We start from the raw sequence: 8,712 nt of genomic DNA on the forward strand, positions 1-8,712 counted from the left end.
TGTTCATATAAATAGATTATTGTTCATATGAATGCTGTTCATGTTGATTCGATGTTCTTGAATGGTTATGAATATGCATGAAATCTAAATTAACTGTTGATAAATTTCTGTGATTGATCTGATTTCGAAACTGCCTTAGATGTTTGCTAGAATCACGGATAAGTCAATGCAGGAATTATGGAAACCAGTTACACACACGGTTGCGACTCGGCATCACTCGTTGCGAGTCGGAACCCCACTCGAGACCACGAACAGCACAAGCCGGAACCACGGTTGCGAGTCCCGTTGCGACTCGTAACCGGACCAGAATGAACCGAGATCACCATTGCGACTCGCAACCAGCGGTTGCGACTCGTAATCTCCGGCTGTGACTCGTAACCGGGCCATGACAAACCGAGACCATTGGTTGCGACTCGAGATCGCCGGTTGCGACTCGAGACTAGCTACACGTACACCATTTTGGGCCTACTTTGTCACGGGCCCAATCTTAAGACTGTTATTCTATTGGACTGCTTATATTTATTGGGCCGATTACTTGGACTCGTTACACGATATGAACTGCTGATACGTTATGTGATTTGCCATGATCTTACTTGATACCATAAGTGATACAAACGTGCCATATACGAACCTAACTTACATAACAACCATGGTAGGACGTGAGTGACCATTCACTTGCTACTTGTACTCTCCGTGTATCTGCCGAGCAAACCAAGGTGAGTTCACACAGCCAAGGCATGGGATTCCCGGGTTGGGAATTGGGTTGGATATGTTATTGTAAAAGGAGTTACTCGTACTTACGCATATACCAGACTATAGACCATCGTCCTCAGGTTAGTCAGGACACGTTACGTAAAGCCTACGTAACCCAGTATATTTGCCATATGTCTCCCGGGTCGGGAGGACACGTTACGTAAAGCCTACGTAACCCAATACCATCTACTGGCTTCCAGGTCGGAAGGCCACGCTGCGTAAAGCCTACGTAGCCCCCACGCGTACCACTGTCCTCGGGGAAGGGCACGTCATGTAAAGCCTACGTGACCCTGTACGTTTTCCTGTTCTCGGTAAAGAAGAACACATGGTCGGATGTTAGTCTAGTAAGTACCGTTAATGAGAAGCCCTCATTAGCCAGGATAAACATGGGAAGCCCCCACCAGTATTATGAACACAAGGTTTGGGAAGCCCCCACCTTTAGCACACACTAGTATGGGAAGTCCCCACTAGCTATACTTATACATTACGTTATGAACTTACTTTCTGTGAACTCGCTCAACTAGTTTGTTGATTATTTGCTGCATGCCTTGCAGGACCTTAGGTACTGATGGAGCTTGCACAGGGAGGAGCAGGTCGTTGTGGGATTTGGATCGTGAACTTATTCTGAACTTATAACTATTTTGAGATTACATACTATGCTTCCGCTATTTAAACGATGTTTGGTTTTGGAACATCAATCATGTCATGATGATTTACATTGATTACTTTTACTATTAAATGCTATGTTTGATATGATTGATGGCTTGATCCTGGTCAGTCACGCTCCCAAGCGGTGGTACTCCGCGGGTGGATTTTGGGGGTGTGACACAAGTAACAAGAATCACGTGGAGAGACTTTCTCTCTCTAGACTTTCTCTCTCTAGACTTTCTCTCTCTAGACTTGAAGCTCCTAGATCACAAATGAGCAAAAGTCTTAAATGAGAACCCTAGTGGTTCTATTTATAGGTCAAGGTTATAATGAGAAGTCTCATTATTTACACAATTTCCACCTTGATTTTACTAACTAGTAACATCATCAAGTCTAGCATTCTTCGGTTTCTACTACGATTTTGATTGACGGAGGCGATAGACATTTAATGCACTAACAATCTCCCCCTTGGATATTGCCGCAGTCAATCTCGTAGCGTCTTGTCTTTCTCTTTCTCGAACAGAATCCCCGTGGATCTGTCTTCGAGCTTCCGTTGCTCCCCCTTTCGGTAGTCTCTTTCTTCAGGCTCCCCCTTTCGTCAAGCTTCCGTGCTTTTAGGATCGACGCCTGGCTTTCCGTAGCAATAGAATCAGAAACCTACACATCTCAATCTCTCGTAATACAAAATAATTTTGACACTAAAAGAATTCACTCAAAATTCTCAAACATATAACACACAATATTGTGATTCAAATTAATGAATCATCTAAACATTTGAGGATTATCTTCCAACTTCTCATCATCTTAACCAAACCAATTGTTCATCTTGTTTAGCCTTTGAGATTTTGAATATCAGCTTTTCAACATCAGTTGTCGAAAATCTTTTTGGATTTTTTCAATAATATGAAACATAAGTGCAAAAACAAAATTTAAATGCAGAAATAAAATATATACAAACACTGTTTTTGTGAGTTTGTGTAAGAGGATCATATCAGTTTTGAGACAAATCACTAGCACTGTTAAGCTTTAAACATATTAAGTTCTAAACGATTCACATAGATTGACGATATAGGTGTCCTCTTAAACTCAATCTAAAAACTTTCGAAATGCTTACCGATACATTAAGGTATATTAATTTTGCACTAAGTTCTTATGGACCCCACGATCTCAGCATATCCCCTCATCATGCAATACACTAACTCAAGTAATACCTTTAAACTTTCATCAACTGTGATATGTGCGAAAACAACGCAGAATGTTTAAACATTAACAATCAGGTCGATACTTTCGTATATGCAGAGAAAGCCCAATGTTTAAACAAAATAAGAAAATAAAAACAAGTTGAAATTGTTTAGGCTTTAACCACCAGGTCGATACTCCCGTATACGTAGAGGTGATCCAAAGCTTAAACGAAACACCAAAGAAAATAAAGCAGAATGTTTAGGCAATAACATCCAGGTCGATACTCACGTATACGCAGAGGATGTCCAATGCTTAAACAAAATAAAGAAATAAAACAAGTTTAAATCTTTGCAAAATAAAATGCACAATCACAGTGACTTTTTCAGCAAGTTGTGAAAGTTCACAAACTGACCAGTTTTATGCTTTTTGGCATTCAGCGATTACTGAGTAGGTACACAATCACGAAGGATAAAACTAAGTACTATGCTTTCAACCATGTTTCCCACTAGAACTAGGCTTTTTCATTTAAGTTTGTATCGTTATCGCAAATCTACTAGTCTAGCTGAGCCTATCGTCACATCTTTAGTGAGACCGTTTATCACATTTTACATTTCATTTCTTTAGCATGCTGTGATAGTCCACTGATTTATTATCATTTCCTCTTGTCTCAACAAAACTCATTTTGAATTTTTCAATGTTTTTGAATTTTCAAATTTTCTAATTTTTTAAAATTTTTCTCCCCCTAAAATCAAAATATATTTCAATTTTGATTTTCTGGGAAAATTTGAAAACAAACTGTACAAGAAACGTGACAAACTGATATCAAATCGCTTCAATTCTCCATTCACTTGGCGTAAACAATCAGAACTCCCCCTGACAACAAACTATTTTCCCATTATGATTTCAAAACACTTAAGTTTGTTTTAATCAAAATGGTTTTTCCGGAAATTTAGTTTTGTGTGACATTCATAAACTCGGGGTTTTTTCATCACATTGTTTTCCTTTAATCACTTGTAGGAAAGATGAATCAAGTACAACTTAATGTCCTTAATTTATCTTTTGAAAGTCGAAATATCACCGAAGTGAATTTCTCAAGAAAGATGCTGATTCCTACTCCCCAATTACCAACCTGGGAGTTCCGGCAAGTCAGGTTTTTTAGTTAAAGAGATTCACCCAAGCCTGACGGTCCTTGGGTGATTTCGAATTCTTGTTCAACAATGGTGGAAAATTTGCATCATCCATTGTTAAACCTGAATTCTCCATTTTTACCTCAACCAATGGCTCCTCTGGTTTTAATGAACTAGTATCATTGCCTGCACATCGCTTGTCTGACTTTGATCTGTCAGATTCATCGCCAGAAGGTGGCTTGTCTGACTTTAACACATCAGATTCATCGCCGACCATTATCTTCTTCTTCTTTTCTTCGTTCGTCCTCAGATTTGTATCTCATGAATTCGTCTTGCTTGACTTTGTAATCGAGGAATTCGATTCTTCAGAACTCTTATTCTTACCAACGGATGAACCTGAGGACAAGATCTTCTCGAGATACTCTCTCGCCTTCTTCCTCTTCTTCCTCAATTTGTGTTTCTGCCCCTGAGAAAGCTTCACTTTCTTTTCTAGAACTTTAGGTTCTTTCACTTTCTGTTCTGAAACTTTCAGTTCCTTAGGCTTTTCTTTGACTTTGACTGACTTCATCACCCTTTTCTGAGATACAACCCTCGATCTTTCATTTGATCTCATTGGGCAATCTCTGGCAATATGTCCTTTGATTTGGCAGTTATAGCATCTCCTCACCTCAAACCACTGATTCTGGCAGTTAACAGCAATGTGTCCTTGAACACCACAAGTGTAACACACTCTGTTATCGTACCAATCACCATTTTCACACCAAACGCTCAGATCAAAGCACTGTTTGGCTTGGTGATACTCTTTCCTCCTCTTGATTGCTGGATTTGACTTTTGAGCACTGTGGTCCGACCTGCACCACTTATTACCAACAATTTTTGAATTTTCATTTTTTACTTTTTGTAATTTTTTATTTTGATTGGATGATCGATCTGATGAGCTGTTATTTTCTTTTTGTACATTTTTCAAATTTTTATCTTTTTGTTTCTGTTCCACTTTCTTCTTCAAAGGTTTTTGCTTAGAGCATTCTCCCTTTTCAGTCGATTGTAGAACAGTTTTCTGAAATTTTTCTTTTAATTTCAAAAACAATTTTTGTTTTTCAATTTTTTCATTTTCAACATCAGATTTCTCATCAAAATCTTCAATTTTGACTTTGTCAAAATTTGTGACATCGTCACTTATTGGAACAACATTGATCGGTTCTGGATACACATACGGTGCAGAAGTCACAAAACCTTTCAACTTATTTTCTAATTCAGCAATTTTATTCCGATCACTTTCAGCTTCTTTTTCAAGCTGAATGATTTTAGCAAGATGAGAATTTATTGCAATTTGTTTTTCAAGATTATTTTTACCAAAAATATCTTTCTCATCTTCTAAAATCTTTATTTGACTTTGAAAATCTTTTTCAATTTTTACTTTTTCATTTTCTAAAATTTTTATTTGAATTTTCAAATCATTTTCTGAATTTTTAAAATTTTTGTTTTCTAATGTCAAACTCTCTAAATCCCTCAAGAGTTTGGCATTTTCAGATTTCAGATTTTCACAATTTAAGCACTTCCCAGACATCATTCCAGCTTCAGCTTTCTTCTCAGTCTTGATAACTGAAATTTCTTTAACCTGCTCCTCTACCTCTTGAACAATCTCCTCAGATTTGACTTTTACTTCATCAGTTGCTGCTTCATGATTCTTCTCTCCTGAATCAGTCTTCAATTTTCTAATCTTTTGTAACTCAAGTTCTTGAGCTTGAATCTTCTCGATGAAGTCACTAAGGTTGAGAAATCCATAGTTCGAATTGTTCTTCAACATCATCAAGTAAGTACTCCACTCATCATATGGCAATGCGTTTGCCAATTTGTCTTTCAATTCCTCATTGGTCTTGGTTATCTTCAATCTCCCCATCTTTAAATATAACTTGACATACCTTTCGATCAACTCTTCAGTTGATTCTCCCTTGATGCCTGTAAAATTATCAAATTTGTTCAGTGCAATATAAATCTCAGAACTCATGTTTTGGTATTAAAAGATTCTCAAAGACGAATTTTCAAACAATTCTGAAATATTTTACTCAAAACACACTTTCGATTGTTCCGAGTATGAAGTGAGTTGCACTAAACAGTAATTGGGCTGAAAACTATGATGATAACTAGCAAATTATGGGCTGACAAACCACAAAAGCTATTGGCCCAAAGATACAAATTATTCTGATTGGACCCCCCTTTGAATGTGACCGACAAACTTAATTTTTCAATTTTAAATTGGGCCGACAAACCTGTTATATCTAAAGCTGATTGGGCCGAGAATGAGAACAATGAATTAATTCATTGTGTTAGAATATTTTGTGATTTTAATGATCACTTTTAAATTGATTGGGCAGACAACAAATCAACAACAAATGTGACTGACAAACTTCAATTGCCAACACAAACTATTTGACCGTAAAACACAATGCAAATCACATATAATGTGCCGCCGTAAATGTCAGATAATGTGCCGCCGTAAATGTCAGCTGATTGGGCCAAACAATCCACTAAAACGTTATAAGATTGGGCAATGAACTTCACATGTAATAACCGATGATTGGACCAATTCACATAAAGTGCTTTTTAATGATAACAGCAGCAACGGCAATAGACAAATTTATTTATTCGGTTTTGTGCTTTTAACAAAACTTATTTGTTGCACATGCAATAACTGAAATTGGGCCTTATCTAATCAAATCACATGCAGCCGATATAACAAACACGTATGATTCGGCCGTTTGTTTAGTGACCGACATCACTTTTATTACTTCATGCAAATGGACAATTTTAATACTTGTTTTAATATTTTGATTGGGCCTCTAATCTCACTTTACTGACAACATCTGTTCACATGGAAAATCAAAGTTAATGAATTCCTTTTTTCTAAACTTTGGCCGACAAACAATCTCAATTCTCTTCTTTGATTGGGCCGTTCATATTAAAGTCCGACAACAATGAATGTATTTAAAGTGTGATTAGACCGATTAGTTAAGTGGGCCGGTGATCTTTAAAGCACATGAAGTCTGTTAAAATCTCGTGGCCGACAATTTGATTTTACTGGACTGTTGGAGCGAAACCACAAAGTAATCTTGGAGCGAAACCAAGAAATGACCAAAAGAGCGAAATCAACTTTTGTTCATATGAGCAGAACCAATAAGCGGAACTTTATGAGCGGAACCTTATGAGTTCACAAGAGCGAAACTACGAAATGACGAAAAAGCGAAACCACTAGATATGTCACTATGAGCGAACCACACGAGCGAAACCAGATGTTTTGACGCGAAAACGGACCAAAAATCTTCGATTTCTCCTAAACGGCTAGGAGTTTGGATCTGAAACTTGGTAGGGTTATAGATCAGGTGTTTTCGCACAACATATAAAAAATTCAGCCGATTCGGACCGTAAAATCCCATTCAATATGACGTTTTTCAGTGAAAAACGTGATAAAAGTGAAAAAGATGAAGAAATAGATGAAATTCAGATCTGAAATCGCTGTAATCTGGTACGAAACAATGTGTTTGATCAGTGCAATCGAGCTCCTAGCTCTGATACAAATTGTAGGACCGGTTTTGACACCGTTTGATTGCGTAACGAACGTTCGACGTGCGGAATCCGTGAACGTGCGTGACCGAACACACAATAACGTACTAGAACCGTGATTCTATTGATGAATATGACATGTACAAGTAACAAGAATCACGTGGAGAGACTTTCTCTCTCTAGACTTGAAGCTCCTAGATCACAAATGAGCAAAAGTCTTAAATGAGAACCCTAATGGTTCTATTTATAGGCCAAGGTTATAATGAGAAGTCTCATTATTTACACAACTGCCACCTTGCCTTTACTAACTAGTAACATCATCAAGTCTAGCATTCTTCGGTTTCTACTACGATTTTGATTGACGGAGGCGATAGACATTTAACGCACTAACACTTCCTGAACCTAAATTATTGTAACGTGGTTGAAAGGTTTGCCCTGGTGGCTGAAAAGATTGTCCCTGGGGCTGAAAGGATTGCCCCTGTGGTTGTTGTGGTGCGGGAGCGCGTTGAGCATATCCGAGTGGGTTTTGGTTTCCAGAATTGGCTTTCCACCCAAAGTTTGGGTGATTCCTCCAACTCGGATTGTACGTGTTGCTATAGAGGTTATTCTAGGGCCTAATTTGATTGCCCAAATAGTCCACCTCTTCGTGTCTTGTAAACATAACACCCTGCTCACATGTACCTGGCTCGTGTGACACTCCACACAGCTCACATGATGATTGTACCTGCGAAACGTTTTGAGCTTGATCAAATCTTGCTGCCAAAGCTCCAATCTGTGCTGCAAGAGCCGTATATGTATCCACTTGATGAACTCCAAATGATGCTTTATTTCGCACTCCACCGTGACGAGAACTCAACTTCAAAGTAGCTTTTTCTATGATTGCGTAGGCTTCATTGGGTGTTTTTGTTCCAAGATCGCCTCCTGCATATACATCTAAACATTCTTGTGAGTCGTAGTTGAGTCCTTGGTAGAAGTTTAACACAAGTTGTCTTTTGGACAACCCATGATGTGGAACATCGATTAAAATATCTTTGAACCTCTCCCAAGCTGCGTGTAGAGATTCTCCTTCGTCCTATTTGAATGTCATAATATGATTCTTAAGCTTAGCTGTCTTTTCCGGTGGGAAATATTTTTGCATAAAAAGATCGGCCATCTCGTTCCAAGTCGTGATGGACCCTGCTGGAAGTGACAAAAGCCAAGATCGGGCTTTATCTCGCAAAGAGAATGGAAAGAGTCGCAAACGAATTTCGTCTTCAGAAACGTCTCTAATCTTAAATGTCGAGCACACCTAGAGAAATGATGCGATGTGCCGACCTGGATCTTCGTGATCCTTCCCATCAAACTGCACAGAATTTTGCAACATATTAATTATACTATATTTAATTTCAAAACTCAGTGCTACTATTGTAGGTCGGGTGATGCTCGGTAGCAAGCCTTCTCC

General features: G+C 38.3%; 1 non-coding gene across 1 annotated transcript; it reads left to right on the forward strand.

The window, feature by feature from the left end:
- The first annotated feature begins 8,269 nt into the window (after positions 1–8,269).
- Positions 8,270–8,376, forward strand: LOC118488641. Its single transcript, XR_004885185.1, has one exon. It is a non-coding gene; the product is annotated as a small nucleolar RNA R71 (small nucleolar RNA).
- Positions 8,377–8,712: the final 336 nt, after the last annotated feature.

This window comes from Helianthus annuus, chromosome 16 (genome assembly GCF_002127325.2).
Source record: "Helianthus annuus cultivar XRQ/B chromosome 16, HanXRQr2.0-SUNRISE, whole genome shotgun sequence".
In the NCBI taxonomy this organism is placed as follows: domain Eukaryota; kingdom Viridiplantae; phylum Streptophyta; class Magnoliopsida; order Asterales; family Asteraceae; genus Helianthus; species Helianthus annuus.